This window comes from Lemur catta, chromosome 20, assembly GCF_020740605.2.
Source record: "Lemur catta isolate mLemCat1 chromosome 20, mLemCat1.pri, whole genome shotgun sequence".
NCBI lineage: Eukaryota > Metazoa > Chordata > Mammalia > Primates > Lemuridae > Lemur > Lemur catta.
In genome coordinates, this window is record NC_059147.1 from 24937220 (window position 1) to 24958508 (window position 21289).

Here is a 21289-nt window from a genome sequence, read left to right on the forward strand (position 1 = left end):
TACATACATGGAGGCCCTTGCCTTGTATTTCAGCCTTGCATAGAAGTGATGGGAAAAGCAAGCAAACAGAACAACAGCTTTATCTCTCTGTGGCCCTGCCCCTCCCCACCTACCACGTTATTATCTTCTTTTCAAGAGCAAAGAATAAAGCTGTTTGACATGCAATGGGTCAAGATTCCTCACCCATAGTGGACGGGTCTCACTACGCTAAAGAGTAATGAGCATCTGTCTATTAGTGCACTCTTCAGAATGAGGGACCAGCCCAGCCTGCCGCACCTGTGCAGCTGATGCAGGAAGAGGACTGAGCATCCACCCTGCAAGCCCAACTGTTAGAGATTCAGAGAAGAGAGATTAGGAACACAACCATAACTCCAGTGACGTTTCCTAAGAAGTTCTAAACTGGAAGTTATGGAGTAATGCCTGAGCTAAATATACAATGGATACTATATTTTGTCCCTGATTACTGCTTCAGTGTGTGTGTTGCTCCTTAGATCCACAAATCCAGAATGGAAGAGGGGATTTGGGCACCAAAATCCCACCCAAATTCTCTAGTTTCTCTGACTAGAGAAGTATTATCTTCTCAATCGCACTAGATTGCATTCCCCGTGAAGGCAAGGAAAGTGCCAACATTGGTATCAGAGCCATGTTGATGATCCCAATAGAGTGTGCTGGTGATTTTCATTCTCACATCATCCCGATGAGGTCACCTTTTAATGCCCATTATACAAATGAGGACACCAAGGCTTGCAAAGAATTCAGATACTTTCCCCGAATTAAACAGCCGGTCAAGGGCAAAGTTGGGATTTAACAATGGCCCAGAGAAAAATGCATTTCTTGGCATTGAGCTTTAGCTGTGGCTGTTGAGGAGAAAGCAGCATATATCCTTAGCCCTCAAGGAAATAAAAACTGAAACTCAAATTCCCCAGGTACGGAGGTGCCCTTGAAGGAAATCACTCATCTATTTCCCTTTGAAGCAGCTTTCAGAGATAGCCGGAATGTTGTGCAAGGGAGTTCTCATAAAAATAGGCATTGCTCACCAGGGTCCATTTCTACAGCCGCGGGAGGATGAAAAATCCCAAGTAGTCATAAGAAAAACGAACAATTTTACTGACAAATTAAAGGTTTGGGAGGCAGCAGGAGAAACTGGTCAGCTGCAACTTCAGAGAAAGCCGCACTGAACATTTCAAAGCCTCCACTTCAATTATGAAGGGAGAAGCTGAGGTCTGGGAAGTGGTCCCCGATGCCTGTGCTCCTAGCATTAAATACGCCCTCTTGTACTCAGCAGGGCTTGAGGCCTTTTAAGAGGGACTGAATAGCAGGAGATGAAGGCGTGAAAAAGAGAGAGCAAGAGAGTGAAAGAGAGAGGGAGTGGAGGGTGGGGAGGAGAGAGAGAGAGAGAGAGAAAGAGAGAGAAAGTCTGATCTGCCAGAGAGAAGTCAGGGCTTGTTCACCAAATTGCAGAGCATAATAACGGGGTTTTAGACATTGCAAAGTGGGCTGGGCACGGTGGCTCACGCCTGTAATCCTAGCACTCTGGGAGGCCGAGGTGGGTGGATTGTTTGAGCTCAGGAGTTCGAGACCAGCCTGAGCAAGAGCGAGACCTCACCTCTACTAAAAATAGAAATTATATGGACAGCTAAAAATATATGTAGAAAAATTAGCCGGGCATGGTGGCGCATGCCTGTAGTCCCAGCTACCTGGGAGGCTGAGGCAGGAGGATCGCTTGAGCCCAGGAGTTTGAGGTTGCTGTGAGCTAGGCTGATGCCACGGCACTCTAGCCTGGGCAACAGAGTGAGACACTGACTCAAAAAATTAAAAATTAGAGATTGCAAAGTGAAGACTAGAGTTGGGGAGTAACTGGCCCAAGTTCCTCTGTTTGGCAGTAAAGGCTGGCTGAATACAAAAATAAGTAATAAAGTTTGATGAAGCACCTTTATATATTAAAAGTATAATATATAATATAATATATGTAATCATCCCAGTTCACATTCTATTATCCACATTTTATAGAAAAAAAAATGGAAGCTCAGAAGGCGTCAGCAAGATGCTCCGCAGTTTACCAGTGGTAGAGCAGTTGCTGTCTTCTCTAAGTCCTGTGAACTCTTCAGGAGCCCTTAAGCTGTATTTTCCTCCAGGAGGGCCTCCTATTGCCTCAGGTCAGGGGTAAGTGCCACGGTCTCTGCATTTCTTCCCCATCCTAGTCCTTGCCACTTGTATCTTAAGGTACATTTACATCCCTCTCTTCCTGACTAGACCTCGAGCTCCCTAAGCCAGGCACCTTGCCAGTTCTGTTTGTGGTTTCGCCCAAGGCCCCAGCACAGTTCAATGCCAGTATGAAAGTGAGCTCTTGAACACTCTTGAATTTTCTTTTCCACCCTTCAGGACAGTGACTGCCAATCAGATTTCCTTTCTCACATAGAGTCCAAGCTCTAGATCTTTATCTCCTTCCTATCGTTCCACACCATCTTTCCTTTCTGATTCCCCATAAAACTCTGCTGTCAGCTCCCGGTCAAGAGGAGAATTAATCAACACATGACATCACTCCAAGGCATAAGTAATAGGAAAGAGTACCATTCATTTTTCATCCCAGAGGTGCCTGTAGTTTCAATAACAGAATGTCATCTATTGAGATGCAAATGATAACAGCAGTGATGATAATAATAGCTGATATTCACTAAGAATTTATGATGCCCCCTCCTTTTGCAAGGATTTCCTCATTTAATTCTCACAACAATCATGAAATACATGAAATATCATCATCCCTGTTTTACAAATGAGGGAACTAAGGCTCATAGATGCCAAGTCCTCACCCAAGAACATATAGTGATAATTTGAATGTAGTTCTTTCTAATTTCAAAAGCAATAAAGTTTCTTTCACATTAGCTGCCTTTCCAAAAAAAAAAAGAGTAAATATAAGGAACAATAGAAATGGTCATATATTGAGCATCTATTATGTGCAGCCACTGTTATCCTATATTCCATGTATGTTAAGTCATTTATTGAGTTAATGCATCCAGGAATAAGGTTAGTACTGTTTTGTGGATTGATATAAAAGGTCTTATGGAGATAAATTGATTTAGAGAGGTTGCGACGAGCAGCTGGACCAAATGACCTCTTGAGTTTCATTCCACGATTCACACCATTCCAAAGATCTATGAGGCCCCATGACAAACCCGCAAGGAAAATATACAGGTCTTTAAGCACCATTTTATCACACAGTGAAGGCAGAGACTCCTCCATCTTTGCCTAAGGGTCGTCCCCGTAGAACTCCGTGGTGTGACAAATCAGGCATGTGGCCCCTCCCATAGGAAGGTCCTGTCCCCGGTGGCGGATGGGCCACAGTCTCAACACAATCTCTTTGGCTTCAGGGTTGAATGGCAATTATTTAAAATTGGCTCAGGTCTGCATACTCCACTGGATTCTTTTTTATCCCACTTTAAGTCTTTCCCTTGGGACAGCTTAAACAGCTCCATCTTTTTAATGACAAACTATCCATCGATAAGACTGGAAATGAAATCAAGCTTTTGCTTAGCAACCAGTCTTTTTATTTATTTTCCAAGTTCACGAGTTTATATGCATGCTGCTCTTAATGGACAGTGCATAAAAATGCCTCTTTTTATTTTCTTTTCACTTACATTGTTGCTGATAATGGCTATTATCAAGCCATTAGAAGAAAGAAAGTACCGTTTTTGCCTTCCAAGATGCGCTGCTCTTGTATATGTGTGCTCTGTGCAGATTGGCCAATATGTTAAACTTTCTTTCTCCTTCCTCCTCTGATACAGATGGCTTTATGTCAGCCACATAATTTTCTCACTGATGCATGAAATTACGTATATATTTATGTATATATGCACACACACATATATACCTATAAACACATATATAAATACTGACACCATACATGCATATACATAGACACACACACATACATATACACACACCGAAATCTCCTTTTTCAATCAGAATGGAAAGTCTATGGCAAGAATATGAACTGAGTTCTTCTGTACATCAAATTCTGGGGCATCGTCATGTAAATCTATGACACCATGGTCTGCATTAAACAAAAGAATTGATAGACTCAGTCCACACATAGCCCGTTTAAGTTTCATAGACAACTGAAATCATTTTTAGGTTGTGTCTGAGAGGCACAAGCCATATGGATAAAAACTAAGGAATGTCATTCTTTATTCTGATGTTTCCAAATGTCTGTTTAATATACACAGGCAAAATTGTCGAATTTGGGAACTGACTTAAAAAAAAAATCTGTCGATTTTTGAGAGTAGTGTTTATAGAGTGTCAGGATGATCAGATTCTTGGATGGGAGGGAGAGAAGTGGGGGTTCAGTTTTGTTTACCTGAGCATTTAAGGTGAGATGAGCAAAGTGAAGGTAACCAGCATGTGCTGAGTATCACCACGTTCTTGGTCTTTCAATAAATACTATTTGACATTGTCATCCAGGAGGAAGGTCATGCTTTAAACTCCACATTACTTCTACAACGTATTATCTTCATTTTATTGTTGATCAAGCCGGAACAAAGACTGATTGTCAACAACCAGGAAAGGTCAGCTTGACAAAAGCACAGTGAAGGAAGGCCCAGGTACTCAGTACTTACAGAAATGTTAAGCTCAGTTCTATGACTGATATCAAGGCCTGGAGTGACAGGATGTATTAAAGCAATAGTTCTCTGCTGGGGTGATTTTGCCCCCCGCCCCAGGGGACATTAGTAATTTCTGGAGACATTTTTAGTTAGCATATGTTTTGGAATGAAACATACAGTAGAGGAACTAGCTGCAAACTCTGACTCTATGACCTATAACTTGTGCTTCTTGGGGGAGTGACTCAGTTTCTTCACACACAGTTTAAGAAAATACTAACACAAACCTCATCAGGTTGTTGTAAGGGTTAGATGAGATAACGCATATAAAGAGTTAATGAGACACACGACACAGAGTAAATGTTCAACCACTTAGTTGTTATTTTTATTTTAATTGCTAGGTGGCAACACCAGTGGGCAGGCCTGGTCCATAGACTCCTTTGCCAGTTGGGAGATTGTACTTCATCCTTTGGGGCCTCATGCATGACTGGACAATTCCTTGGGCAAATTGTCATTCTAATCAGTGTACATCAGTCCCTGAAAGGAAGAATTAAGTGATTATAGAAGCCTGAAGAATGTTTGAAGGTTATTGATGATAGTCATGGAAGTGATACAGTTATTCTTCATCATTGTCATTAACAGCACCACGACCAGCACAATCATTATCCTTGTAGTTCATCAACACCAACACCACTATGACCGTCACCACCACCACCATCATCACCATCACCATTATCACCATCACTCCCACCACCATTATCACCACCACCACCATCATCACCATCACCATTATCACCAACACCACCACCATCACCATCACCATAATCACCACCATCACCACCACCATCATCACCATCACAATTATCACTGCCGCCACCACCATCATCACCACCATCACCATTATCAACCACTACCACCACCATCACCACCACCACCGCCATCATTACCGCCACTACCACCACTGTCATTATCGCTATGCATTAGGGACTAATTTTATATTAAATATTTCATTTAGTTCTCACTGAATGAGGCAGGTAGTTGTTATTAATTGATGTTCCTTCCTTCATAGTTGAGTAAATTCAGGCTCAAATGGGATCTCACTTGGCAGGACATTGTGCAGTACACAACCCTTGTTGACATTTTGCCCAATCTTTCAGGCCTGATGCAGATGTTCTATTTTTCACTAAGCCACCCTAAATCCTCATTATTGGTGTATCTCTTGTGACAGCATATTATAAGTTGCATTGTGCCTGTTGGTATAAGTTAATTGTATATCACATCTAGCCAAGAAATGAGAAGGTAATAGAGACTCTATTATTTTTCAGCACCCAGTCAGCACTTAATATATTAAATAGTTGCAGTATTGGTAGAGTTGGGATAAGTTTTACAATATTGTCTATCTTTTTCTGGATCCAAATTAAAGCAGTAAAATATACATTTATCTATCTAATAAGGTTGTAATTGAAACACTCCCAGCTTGAAAAACACAAGATAAGGAGAAAAAATTGTGTTTAACTCCAAGGCTGACCAAATTAGATGTTTTCTCTAAAAAAAAAAAAAAATACTTTTCAGTAGAGATAGAACTTTTGATTTAGCCTTTGTAAGAGCCTTGGGACCAGGGCCAGGCCACTCTGGCCTATACCTCAATATGAGGTATAAATTTCTTGCAAGGTTAGAGCTCTCACAAGGTTATTGTTAATTCACTTGTTTACCAGGCAGTCAGTGAGCTCCCCAACAGCAAAGACTTCTACTCATTTGTATCTCTGATTCCCTGTCCTAGCACAAAGCCTAGCATACAATGGTTGCTTTATAAAATTTTTGTATGAATGAATACATTTATTTTCTTTGTTTATCAATTTTATCAGTTTTAAAATGTGAGGAGGTATGCCAGGTAAGTCCCAGGGAACACTAGTTCTCACGTGGTAACAGGTTATGGGAATCTACTGATACTAGTTCTGGTTCAAAGTAGTGATGGCTGAGGTGGTTTTTGTTCCTTTGAAGTTTTAAAGAAGATAAAGGCTTAATCAGTTTGGCAGAGCCATTAATTTGGCATTATCTCTGCAAGTGGAATGCATGCCTACTGGTTAGGAAAGAACTCAGAGGATGCTCCACTTCCCTTTTCTCTTTTCTTCAATTCCAAGGTTACGGATCTAGATTAACTGCACTAATCATCACTTCAGTGACCCTGCCTACATTGCATGACTCAGAAGAAGAGGAGGATAAGAAGGAGGAGGAAGAGAAGGAGGTAAGCTTCTGTGAGCATCAGCTCTGAGTGTGAGAGAGGGCAAGACAAAGCAGGGGGTGACTGGAGTGTGAGACACCCTCACCCTCTACCCAAGACACAGAAGACAAGGAGGAGAATTATGTCTCCACCAAGCTCCAGAGAGTAGCTAATTCAACTGGCCACTCAAGCTACTCCTGGATGTGGGCCTCTCAACATCGGGTCATCACCAGGTCCATGGAGGAAAGGCTTAGGCACAGACACTGGTGGAGAAAGAAATCTTGCAGCATCCAAAAGACCACAGATCTGAACAAACAGAGATCTGAACTACCAGCACATCTTTTCTCCGCACTAGGTGTTTTTGAAGGACACTCAGGAGAATTGTGTAGAACAAAATCAGGGCAATACTCTTTGGAGAGAATTTCCCCAATGCTTTATGAGCAAAACCAGAGGACTGAATTTTCTATTTTTTTTTTATGCAGAGAGGCCAAGGTAGATGGTCTTGGAGATTTATAGAATATTCAGATATGTTCCTTGATTACTTCAATACCTCATAACTGACCTTCCACCATTCTTATCTCCTTCCGAACCATTCTCCTCACATCTAGTAGAGGGGCTACAGAAATTCAAGATTGATTATACTGCTCTTCAGCTAAAATACTTCAGTGCCTTTACAGTGCTTTTAAGGTAAGTAACAAAACAGCAATCCTCTTAACAAGGCTTTGAGCAACCTAGCCACTGCACATGTCTACATGCCCCCGTGCAGCTCTCGCTCCATCTCTGTGTCCCACTGCATCAGCCTCTATTTAGGTTCTCAGAAATTCTATGAAACCCTTTCCCTTCCTCTACCTACTCTTGACATAAATCTCATCTGTCCTTTAGATATCAGATGTGCCTTCACATCCCCAGGAATGCTTGCTCTGAAGAGGCAGCCTAAGTCAAGGCTCTATCATATATTCTCAAAGCACCCTGCACTTTTCCTTCATATCACTGAAATTTAAATTAGTGAATATATATGCATATATAGATAAATAGATAGATAGCTTTTAACATATATTTGTGTCAAAAACTTGCAACTATCACATTGCCTGCAACATGGTAAGTACTCAATAAACATTTGAATGAAAGTTGTGAAATGTTATTTCAAAAATAAATTGGAAATTAGGGTAAACAGTAAGGCTAGATCAAGAATTACCATGTTAATGGCCCAAATTAGTCAACTAGGAAAAATATCTTGATCTATATTTTTATATGTGTGTGCATGTGTGTACACACATACATATACTCTTCTGATTCTGTCTTGGTGGTCTAGTATGATGTAGCCAAAGCCATCATGAAAATGGTATCAATTCCAACCTGAATATACGGGAAAGAACCCGATATTTGCAGTTAAGAGACGGGGATTTAGATTCTTCTCCAAAGTGACCAGTCGTGTTGCGTAAGTTTATTATCTCAACTTGCTAAGTTCACTGTTTTTCATTTATAATTGATGATGCATCCATTCACTCAACAGCTTTAAGAAGTCCTACTGTGTGCAAAGCTTACCTAGATATTTTAGTAAAAATAAAAGGCTCCATCTCAGCAATTGGAAACCTTCCAGTTTAATGGGAGACAGGCATATAAATAAATCTTCACAGTAATAAGGTAAATGCCATTTTCAAGGCTTAGACAAAGACTACAGGAGCATAAGAAGGAAAGAACTTTAGGATGCTGTTTAGAGGTGTCAAGGATAGCTCTCCTGAGGAGACTGCTTTGAGAATTGAGTTAAATAATGAACTCACCTACTCCATGACAGTAATGGGCACCAGCCCTGGGGCCCAAAAGTACTTAGTAGAAATCCTATTCCACCAGCTCACTTACCGAGAGCCAAATTTCTGCCTAACCCTTCTAGGATCGTTTTCCTCATCCACAAAATGGAAGTAATAAACTCTCCCTTGCCATTTGGGGGTGAAGTTTAGAGATAACATAGGCAAAGAGGTTCTTACCAGAAGACTCAACTCATAGTAGTGCTTAGAAAATGGTAGCTGAACATATAATTCTCGCTAAAATTCTTACTATTTCTGAGTGATCTCATGGGGTGTGAATTTGGGCTTACAGATGTTTCTAGTAAAAACCTCAAAAGCCTATCAATTTTGACTCATTGTTTGAGGTTCATCTCAGATATCTGCCTCTTTAAGATGTGTTCTCTGAGCTCTCGGGTCATATTTGGCCCTGTCAATTCACTGAGGAAGACTAGTGAATCAAATGAGGAAGACTCACAAGGGCACATGAATCTCTGTCTCTCGTGGTCTATCCAAATCTGTCCCCGCAGGGCAGGCTCTTTCCCTGCCACTGGATAAATATGGCAAGTACCAGAAACTTCTTGTCTGTCTTAGCCCCTGAGAAGAGTTCTCAGGTCAATTCACAAGAAACAATCTCTCTCTTCCATAAGTATGATATCCAGTCCCATGGAATAGTCAGACTTCAGTTGCCTTTTTCATTGACTGAGATTTCTCTTCCTCCCCAGATGAGCCCAAATACAAACACGAAAACTGCGGTTTCAGGTGGAGAGCCTGTGGCCAGCTTCTTCTCTTTCTTCTCCCCCAGTGGCCCTGCCTCCTTTTCCCTTAATCTGCTAACTGAGGTTTCTCAGCCTATCAGAGTGGGCTTATGAGAAGGGGCACTGGGAAGTTGCTACGTGACGAGTGGTCTTGGCGTGGCATAGGTGATGTCCTACTTAAAATTGACTTTCTCCAGGAGCATTTTTACTTTTTTGGTTCTCCAAAGATCCCCCCAGCCTCCTTTGATGGGGCTCTTTCAGCACTCTTCTCTTGCCAGGAGGAAGGCATCTCTATTTTTGTTGGACAACTTGCTCTTCAGCCCCAAGGTACCCGGATTCTCTCCTGGGATCTGATCAACTCTCCAGGTAGCTCCATTGGGAAACAATCTAAGAATATTCCATGTTAGATCATTCTTGCTCTTAGCGGTGGCGGTGGAGGCTGGGGGAGCAGGACAGCTTTTCTAAACCATGGTAAACACTTATGCAGCATTTGCAAGGTCAGCTTTAGTTGTATAGGCCACCCAACACACAGTTCTCAACTTTGCTCCACTAGTAAATCTTCTAGCAAGCATTTCTGTTGTCGTTGTTGTTGAGGCAGGTGTCAGACACTGGACTGCTATGCCACTGCAATTTCAAGTGACATATATTAAATTTTCAGAGTAGTCCTCCCCTTGTGGAGGTTTGAGGAAGGAAATACCCTCCACCCCTTCTCATGGTGGAGAGTTGGGGAATCTCAGAGTATAACAGCAGCTCTCTCTAAAATCCGTCTCCTTTAATTTCCTGTTGCTTTTGATGTGATGAAGTCACTTAATAGCTATCACCTTATTTTCCAACTCTAGAAAGTCTCTTGCATTGAGGCCTCAGCTAAACCTTCCATTTACCATTGCATTGTACCATGATTCTTGATTATTAGGAATTGCTACACAGAAAAAGGGATCTATTACAAAGAATCATGGCATATGAATTTGTCCTTGGTAAACAGCTTCCTTATTTCTCAAACTGGAGAGTACACAGTGATTTAACTTCTTTGGAGGAAAATAATATGGAAAGAAAAAGAAATAAACCCACAAGATTAGTGTTTGAAATGAATACAACTATGCAAAGGAGTTTGAAAAATACTCCTAGAAATTTGTTAAATATACATTACAAAGTGTCGTAATTATTCTGTAACTCTCAGACCCTAATCGGCCAAGGGTATGGTAGTCAATCACGTTCTGTACAATCAAAGTGATATAGATATCTGGCTGGTGGACCAGACACACTCTTTAAGCCTCTTAATAAGTAAGCCATCAACACCAAAGCAACATAAATTTAAAAGCATCTCAGTAACATTGTATGGAAGGGATTGTAATTGGAAGATAAATGTCTAGTTAAATTCTTAAAATGGTAATATAGCATTGATACCACTTCTCTTTAGTTCTCTATCTTAAATATGGGCTTTCACACATGAAACTCTACTGATTAGTGCATTAGCATATTCCTCAAGCATGAACAATGGGGGTTTCAGGGCCGTGGCATTCATTCTTGGGAACAGAATTCTAGTCGTCTTCGTTTTTTTCTCTCTAAACTGGCCATTATTATTTCTGTATCCCTGGTGCCTGTAACAAAGTATATACATAATAAAAAGTTATTGAATAATGAATAAATTAAAGAATGAATGAGTGAATCGATCTCTAGGCTGGGCACAGAGTGATGTTTGTTTTCATCAGTTGAGGCTGCTGTAGTAGAATACAATAAACTTGGTAGCTTAAACAAGTGTTTATCTCTCAAAGTTCTGGAGGTTGGAAGCTGAGATCAGGGTACCAGCGTGGTCAGGGTCTTGGTGAGGACCATTCCCCTGGTTTGCAGACAGCTGGCTTCTCCTTATGTCTTCAGATTCTGAGCAGAGAGCTCTGGTCTAGTTGTCCCCTTATATGGGCACTAATTCCATTAGCGGGTCTCCACTTTTGTGACGTCATCTAAACCTAATTACATCCCAAAGACCCCCACCTCCAAATCCCATCACATTGGGAGGGGACACAAACATTCAATCCAGAGCACCTACAGACACTACATAGTACTGGTACGTAGTATGGATATGTATACCATAATTTTTTCATACTGATAAACTCTGGGTACATGTTGGGGTTATTGCCCTTACTGTTTTAGTCATTTTAGAACTAAAAATGATGCTTCAATAAGTATCTTTTTTTATTTACAGCATAGAACACTTACCGAATCCAAGAGTAACGCGATGTTAAGAGTTCTTGAGGTGGCTTACAAGCAAGGCTTGATTCCTCTTTTAATAAGAACCACATCTTAGCAGTCATTCCCTCAAGTGAGGACAATAATAGTACTTAACTCACATGCTTTATAACTGCTGGAATGCCAATGTGCTTGTGTGTGCGCACACGTGTGTATTTGCGTGTGTGCGTGTCCATTGACCACAGTGAAAATGTGCAGCTGTGATGATGTTGACCGTGACTCAAGTCACACAGCAGTGCTCCCAGCTCTCCATGGCTCTTCACCTCATACTTGATAGAAAAGATATAGATATTCGCAGTGAGTAAGCGCCTTTTCCGCACAGACTCGCACACATTGGCTTCGTGGCTCCTCATTTGTACCTTGCAAAGGAGAGCTCTGGAAGGAAACGGAGCTCAAGATGAAGTGACTGCTCCAAGAGTATACATCCAGGACCTATTGAGCATCTTGAGAATTCAGACACGGATTTCCAAAGCACTCCCCTCCTTTGACCATGGCATACCCCCCTCTTGAGAAACCCCCCCATAATAAACATTTAATGTCCGAGTTGCAGGTATGAACCTGAAGTATATGCAATATAAATACATTTTCTACTCTTTTGGTGACAAGTCTGACATAATTCGTTCTGCATGGCGGTTCCCAAACCTCCTCCTCCTGTGTCAGAGATGTTTCCTCTTAGCACCTTGTGCTTTGGCTTGCATAGACGTCAATGGCTTCATCCTCACTTTTTGCACCTCACGTTTCCCTTGTAGAGAGGCAGGGAGGGGGCCCACGGCCTGCTGTGCTTGGCCGTGGTTGATGGGGAGAGAAGTTAAGCCAAGAGGTGCCAGGCACTGCTTCAATTACACTTTGTTTGTTCCAAGGGCTTTAATCATGACCTCTCCCTCAATAGATCCTTTCAGAAAGGCCAGGGGGAGAATAGGCAATTGGAAACCCTGGTAGTAATCAGGGTCCCAGACCTCCAACTCCACTGAGCAACATGGCTGGGACGTAAGATTCATTAAGGGGAAAAAGAAAACTAAAAGCGAGTAGCCCTTCCTGAAGGAATTCCTGTGTGTTGGGGGCGGGGTAGGGATGCACAGAAATCATAAACAATGAGTGGAAAGAGTAGGTGAAAATAATTAGTTTGTGGTTTTAATTAGGAGGTCTCTGAGGCCAGATGTTCACTGAAAAAGAATGAAGACCCCTCCTGAGAGATGTAATGAAACGTAGACCCCCACGGCTGGGGAAGGGATGCAGTATAGCCTTAGGGGCCTTTAGCCTGAAACTTCCTGTGCTGGGGAAAAGGAAGGGGAGGGAGGGTGTGTGTTTTTGGTGGCGCCCACCCCCTGCCCCCCAGGCCCAGGCATTTGCATTTTCTTCTGAGCAGCCCGTGCAGCAGAGCGTGCCTGCTTCTGATTAACATAAGGACAATCAGGGGAACCCACTCCCTGCCTGGGCTGAGCTGTCTCAGGCATCTGGGCCTCTGAGCACTGCCTGGGACTCATCGTCCTGTGGAAAGATTGGGTAGAGGGATCCCATGAGTCTCCCCTGGCCCCTCTAGCCAGCAGGCCCCTGTGCCCATTCCTGCCCCAAGTAGGGTGTAACTCATGGCTGGCTGCCACTGTGAAAACAGCAGGTGGTCCACAAGTTTAGTTTTGCCAACCTCCTCACTCCCCAGACATCTCCCTGGCCTGTAATTTGTTGACTACAGACCAGATCACTTGCTGACCATGAGCTACCGGCTATTACGTGCCAAACTCCCGAATGATAAAACACGAGGATGAACATTTGCCCAGAGGGATGAATGAAGAAAATAATAGCTATCGAAATCGCCATAGTCACTAGTATCCATGGGTGCTTTCTAAGCAGTTTCCATGGAAAATCCCACTGAAGTCCCAGGAGAACACTATGTGGTAGGTCTATCCAATCTCATTTTCCAGAGAAGAAAACTGAAGCTCAGATAGTTTATGGAACTTGCCCAAACTCACAAGACTGGTGAATGGCAGAGCCAGGATTTGATCCCAGGGAGAACGTGTGCAGGGATGACAGTCATGTTGGAATCACAACCCATGCACACTTAGGAGCAAAACGTAAATGTGAAAGCTACCCTGTGCAAACACTGAATCCATCTAGAGAGCTCCCTGGCAGCCTTACTGACAGGTACCCTTTCAGGTCATGCTTGAGTAACCCCAAAGGAAAAGAGATCATGCCCAGCATGGTGTCTGGCTCCATTGTCACATGGGTGTGACCATGTGGACCCTCTTATTTGCAATGTGCTCAACATGTGGACCTTCTTATTTGTAATGTGTTCTGCATGGCCTCCTTGCAGTTTTCATCTCTGGTCCTTGGATTGAGTTTTGGAGTCTCACAGAAGGGAGTACTGGAAGTACTAAGAAGGGAATATGCAAAATACAAAAATGGGCCATATGTAGGAATGATGAAACCACGAACAATTGAGTGTTATCTATTTTCAGAGGTTCTCAAACTCGGTCAAAGTTTCCTTTATAATTTTTAACAAAAGAGATCCCTTCAGATTGTAGCATGTGAAAAGAGGGGGTTTTGCACCTCATCTTTCTTCAGCTATTTATTTCTGAGTCAAAACATTTTTAAGTTCTGCCATGGGCTCTTCTGAGATATCATGTCCTTCTCTTGATTTCATTCCACTTATCAACTTCTTTTGAAGATGTGGAACTCAGAATAAAAACAATAACCAACCCATGAGCTGACAGGGGTTATCGCTTTTATTTATTTTTCTACCTGCTTTGCACTAACCCCAGAGCACATGGGGGAATGTATTTTCCCCCACCCAATGCCTCCATCCTGTCCCAGTGGATCCTATCTGTAGATAAATAATAACTTGTGGAAACAGCCTTTGTTTTAACAATCGCCCCAGGAAGCCTGTGCTGCTGCCATATCTGGCTTTCTTGGGGTTACACCCATTGGGCCCCATGAACCTCATGACATATTTCCCTTAAATCATCTCCCTACTTCTAAGTCTCTCCACAGATTCTGTGACTTCTATTTCCTCCCAGGATTTGATATTGGCCATTGCTTTTATACTAGCTACTATCCCAGGACTGCCTGAGATATTTTTAACTCAGATTTCCAGGTTCCTCATTCAATAAGTTTTTTACAACACTCTGGAAGAAATTTTAACATTTCTAAGATCAAATTTGTCACATTTGGTTATAAAAAGTGCCAGCTGACACATTCTAGAGTTGGTAATTTAATGGTGGCCTAAAACACCTATAAGAAAATAAATTACCAATCTGAACAGGACTTGTTGGCCAAAGCAGGGCCCGTGATGGTGACAGGAATGACCCAGGCCACTGATCGATTAACGTTTGTTGATTGACTGTGGTCCAGGAGGGAGAACATGCATTTGGATGGTGAAAGATGATCAGATGGTTTATTTCTTTAAGACTCAAGCCCTAGGAGGATTCGCCATGGTGCCTGCTAAGAAGCCAGCATGTAAATTGTACTCAGTGGGTCAGCAACTCAGCAAGTCAACACAGGATTTTGATTGCCTCAAAGCACCTTGCACTGTTCCACACCTTTGCCTCTTTGCATCTGACCACCTGCAGCCACTGAAGCAGAGGGAGCCAGGCTGAGCCACGTGCAAAATTATTTCACTGGGATTTGTTTTCACTGAAGACAGCCAAATCTCACAATGCCTTGCCCAGAAGACTCTTGAAGGGCTGTCTCTCTGTTCCTGAAAACTAAGGCTAGAAGAGACTAGAAAACCTCTAGAGACTAGTGTCAGGAGCTCACTCAAGGGCAGTAGCACAGTGTAAGGGCATGGATCCTAAACCTCAGTGTGCATCCAGACCAGCTGCAGGGCTTCTTAAAGCACAGATCTCTCGGTATTTAGTAAGCCTGCGGCAAGCCCGGGGGATTTGCATTTGTAACAAATTCCCAGGTGATGCTGCTACAGCCGGTCCAAGGACCATCCTGAGAATTGCTGATGTAAAGGGAGGAAAAGGTTCAGAGTCACAGTCTCACAGGCCCAGGTATGCCTTTTCCACTTGTAACCGTGTGGCCTTGGCCAAGTCACTTCACCCCTTTGTGCTATATAGGGTATTATTGTTGTTGTTGCTGCTGTTTATAAAATGTTGTAATAGCCCCTAGGTCAAAATATTGTTCCAAAAAATGCGTAGAATGATGTATGCCAAAGTGTAGTTGTGCATACAGTGGAGCTTCAACCAGCATCAGATCCCTTCAGTGTCTTTGTGTCTTTCTGCACCTGCACAGGTGGGGCTCAGGGAAATGATGCTACCGTTTTCTTTTGCAACTTCCCGGGACTTTTTAACTTAGCAGAGCTTCTCAACACGACCTTCATCTCAGGCAGGAAAAAAAGCCCACATTGTCCACCACAGCCAAGAACACCCAAAGCCACTAGCCAGGCCAGTTGGAGACAGGATGTCCCTGTTGTCTCGACATCTGGCCTCTGCAGTGCAAGCCTGTAATTTTCTGTGGTTCTCTCTTGGCCTCCTTCGATGTGGGAGGGTGGCGTGGATAACGAGCCCCATCTGCAAGGCAGCTGGGTTCTGGAGGCTCCCTTCCTCCCTGCCTTTGAAGAGTCCATCTATGGTCTGCCTTGAGGTCTCCCATCGTGGCCGGCTACTCTGTTTCCTATTAGCAGAGGGGACAGCATCAAAATGTTAAAAGAAGGAAGGAAATTAATATCCTATTCTGGGATGTGCTGAAATATACCAGTATGGAGGATGTTGCAACAGAAGAGAGTGTCTTAGACTCAGATATTGCTGAGGTTACATCGAAAATGGTACTCATGTCTCTCACTGCAAAGCAGGTTGGTGTGGTGGGTGAAAAACCAGTGATCTAGAGGCAACAGGGTGGGGTTTGAATTCAAGCTCTTCCATGTGTCGGTCACAGTGCCCCTGCGCATAGAGCAGGTAGAGAAGTTACAGAAAGGTCTGCAGAGGAGTTTGAGTAATAACTCTGCCCTGAATTACCTTGACATTATTTTTAAAAGCAGAAAGTTATAATTAAGAAAATTTTAACTTACTTTAAGATGTTAAAACCAACTGACCATTCTAGAAATATGGGCTTGAACACTTCAATAATGAAGCACACAAGTTAGTTTCCTTTTCTAATCTTTATATTCATCGGTAAAGTGACTGTCTCAAAAATCCCAAATGGGGCTCACCTGAAATACTTTCTGAATCGGCATCTATTCCTGCATCTCTTTCCATCTGAATGGTTCTGGGTGAATTTTGTGTGAACTCAATGACATTCGGCTTCATTCTACACCTTCGACATTCGCTGAATGGGACAGAAACATAAAGGGTGTTGACCTTTTGGATTGTTATTGAGCAGTGTGTCCTGCACTTACCAGTTCTGTGCATCTGGCCATATTGTTTCACCTTTTTGAGGCTCAGTTTCCTTATATGTAAAATGGGGATAAAACTTACCTTTTAAAGGTGTGGTGAGGATTGCTTAGGGAAACATATTTCTGGTACAGAGAAGATGTTCAACACTTGCTATCTGCCAATGCTTTTCCTGGTTAAACCAACCGCTTCCTTGAATATAATTTTCCCCCACAAGTACTGAATATAAGTGAGCTCTTTCAAAGCTGTAGAGTCTAATCTTGTGGGGTTTTTAAAAATTTATTTTGCCCATGATTATTTTAACTTAGAGAAGGCTATTATGCCACTGCTCTATTCAAGAAGTGGTCACAGCAGTGTTGTGCTGTAAAATGGTTGACAACCGGCTTTGGGAGTTGGGGAGGCTGTGATCAGTCACCTTTGCAGAATTCCATAGTGGAAATGCTCACACCATGGATGATTTCACGCTACCAAGGAGACATCAGTGACCACAGAGTTGGGAAGGAATGAGCACAGTTGGATTTCCCAAGTTGGTAAGAGCTGACTTCGGTACCCTAAGGGACGGTCACAGGATGGGAAATTGACCATTTCAAGATAGTTACTGGGGAAGACAAGAAAAAGGGAAAGGCAGAAACAGAGTACAAATTAACAGACAAAAAAAGAAATAGAAAAAAGAATGAAGGGAAAATGAAAAGGAAAAGAAGAGAAACAAACAAAGACCTTAGATATCATCCCTTCCAAGTCTTCCATTTTGCAGACAGGGAAACTGAGGCTCAAAGAGGAGAAATAAGCTTTCTGTACTCACCCCTCAAATCAATGGTGGACTTGGAACACCAACCCAAGGGCTTAATATGTGTGATTAGAGATCAAGCATTCTAGAGGGAACCTAGAATTAGCGAGTGTAACTGAGCAAATAACACAATAGTTTAAACCAAATAAAACAATGCCCCACAGTTAAATCTACAATGCAGTAATGACTTTTCTGGGCAAATCCCGTCACTCAGCCACTTCAAACTCAACTAGGCAAAAAGATTTGAAGATTGGCCTTGAAAAACAGCCTGTGTGGGTGGAGAAGGGGCAGAATGATCTGGCCTCAGAAGCATCCCAACCCCCAGTGTCTGTAATTCTGTGATTGAAGGGCCTGCCATTTGCCACTTAGCTGACAGACAGGAGCTAGCAGTACTAACCTGCAGCTACAAGCAATTAACATGCACAATCTTGTGAGAATTGCTGAGAAATTTGGAGGAATTGCTCTGTGATTTCTCCCTCTAGCATTTGTTTTGCAAAGGGAATAATTTCTGTTGTGTTTCAGGTTTTATTCCTTGTGATGTCAACATGCATTTAGAGCAGATGGTCCAACCATCTTAGGAAATTCAGAGCTGCAGATCCTTCTTGCCCAAATTGAAAAGCTCAGCATCCCAGTTAATGACACCAGACTCCTGTCTGTCACAATGGAGTGTCATTATTTTGCAAGTGAGAGAAGAAGGTAGTTTTAGGGATCCCCAAGAGTCAGACTCCCCAGTTAGGTTCAACCTTCCCAGAAATCACTCCTCTGTCACTTACCAGCTTACTAATCTTTTATACCTCTTCTTACTTCTCCATTCCACTCCCCCATTTGTAAAATAATGACATTGAACGAATCACATCAGAGTTTAAAATAAGAGTTCCAGAGCAAGAACAAGAACATGAAAGTTTGACTCCTGGCTCTGCCACGTGAACGCACAGTAACCTTACGTAATGGACTTAGCATCTTTAATTCTCAGCTTCTCATCTGGGGAAAAACACAGGGTAAAGATGCTATAAAAGAGGTTTCTGTGAAGATTAAGCACAACAGTATGTGTTGCGTAGTTAGCATTGTGCCTGGCCCAGAGTGAACACTTAATAAATGTTGGATTTAAAGTCTTATCAATATTTTTAATACCAAAACTAATGATTTTTGTCTGCATTATGTACATGAGAACACTGATTCTCTGAAAGCAGTGGCTTGTCCAAAGACACATCACTAAGATTCAAACTCTGTCTCTGTATGACTCCAAAAGCTATATTCTTTGTGATAACATATGTTTTGCAAGAGGTCCCTCATAAGGAATGGGGAATATGTATTCTTAATAATTATTAAAATAGCTATTTTTCCCCATGTCTTTATGACTGGGAATCTTTGAACCAGATGGCAAGTCAAGTAGCTGAGCAAAAAGAACTTTCCAAGTTTTGGGACAAGTTGCTTAAACATTCTTTAGACAGGAGAATCATAGGGAGCTGGGGACCAGTTTTATTACCATTATTTCTGTCTTTCTCAAAGGGAAAAGGCAATGGACATGGATTGGGATAACTCTCAAGCTTTCAGTCTTGACGTGACCAGGCTCATGTTATGGACACCTGCAGAGAATGGCAGCAAGCATGTTGTGAAATCACGCCATGCTAGGTCTTCCATGGTCCGTGGTCACTTGAGAACAGGTCTAAGCCATTGCTTTACAGGAGAGAAAAAATTTTCTGGTGAGGATCATTTCCTAGTTTGACGATTTTGTTTTAGTGTTACTTGATCCACTTGGAAGCCTCCTGGGAAATCTATGCTACATTTGACTTCTCTCCACATCGGCCTGTTAGCTATTAGATGGCTAATTCGCTTCACAAGATATGGTGATAGGAGAGGCACTCGGCTCATATTAGGAGTAGAATTTCACCACTCGGTGGTCAGATCTTTTATGATTAAGACAGAAGAGCAATCTAAACACAGCAGCCAATGAAAATGCTCTCCAATCACCTGTAATCGCTGCTGTTGGGTTTCTAATGCATGTGGTCTCACTTAGCCCCGACCAAGCTGCTTGAATTTATCCTAAATATAATAAGGTGCTTTACTTTGGAAGTTGAGAATATAGGAAGTCTCTCTCTCTCTCTGTCTCTCTCCCCATCTCTCTCCCCCTCCCCCCCCCATCCCTCTCTACATGTGTTTCCCTTTTTCCCCCTATTTTTCCTACATATTCCTTATGGATCCAAATAAAGAAATAAAATTAAGGTAGACCATGAAAATAGGCATGTTTGAAAACTAAAACACCGTTTCCTAATTAAGTTCAGTGAAACACTCCAGCTTTGGGGTCAGAAATCCCGGATTCTAAATTCCTCATTTGCTATTTATCAGCCACACAACTTTCAACTAGTTAATAAAAACGTGCCAAGCCGTTGCGTCCTTATGTGTCAAATGAAGATACTTAAAAGAGAGTTTTTGCAAGAAACAACTAGAAAAATGAATGAATCTCAACACAAACATGATGGGAAATGTCAGAGAATTGCTTAGGAAATATTAGGAAATAGATGGCCTTCTCTATTCTTCAGTTAAATAGAATGAAATGGCACCAGGACAAGGTGAAACTTAACTTAAAAAAGTGCATTTTCAGATAGTGAAATCTCTGGGCACTGAACGATGTGTATTTTAGGACATTTCATGACTTTATTTAAGAATCAGAATTAGGAAGGGTGGAGCAAACCTAAACTCTGTGGTCAGAAAATACTCCTGCAGAGTCTGAAATAGGAGAGAACTTCCGTGTGTGTGTGTGTGTGTGTGTGTATTTGAGTATAGGGGTGTGTGTGTGTGCACTTGAGTCTCCAAAGGAGAAAGTACTTAGACAGATGACACTGTACTCTACTCTTGCCCCAAAACAGAGACTGCCTGTGAAGAGAGAAAAAGGAAATCACACACACAAAAGAAATAAATCCTACTGTTTTGAAATTACACAATTCTTATGAGACTTTAGATGAATTATCTAACTTGAGTTGTCCTTGGGTACCCATTTCATAAAGTAAGAATCTTTCTGTGTCCTTCCCAAGTGTCCAACCATCGACCTCAGCTGTCCAGAAGTAAGGTGAGAAAACATGTACAGAAACCATCATGTGTCTTGACTAATTTTCAAAGCAAAGTTCACAAAGTCCCTGTTGGAGAATCCAAGGAGGCAAAATAGGATGTTCTCTACCCCTCACTCTTGTCTTTATCCCTACTCCCCCGAGTTTTGTGTGCAGATCATCTGTGGTGAGGAAGAATAAAGTGGCTGAGACTTTGTTAGGATAACAATGAGAATTAATTGCAAGGGGCCATGTCCATTGGAAAGAGAAAGGTGAGTTTGTCTTGTAGCTACTCTCATCTGGCATTTCTGAAAGACTTACACCGTAAGGATGAGTCACAGTCCCGGGATACAGGCAGGGGTGTAGAATAAGACCCTGAGTTATAATGGCAAGAGAGAAGAGGGAGGAAAAACACAGGAAAAGAGGAGTTTGGGATATTTATCTGAGGTGGGTGATCTCAAACCCATATGCACATTGGAAGAGGGGAGCTTTTAAAAAATATCCATGCCCAGGCCACACTTCAGACCAATGA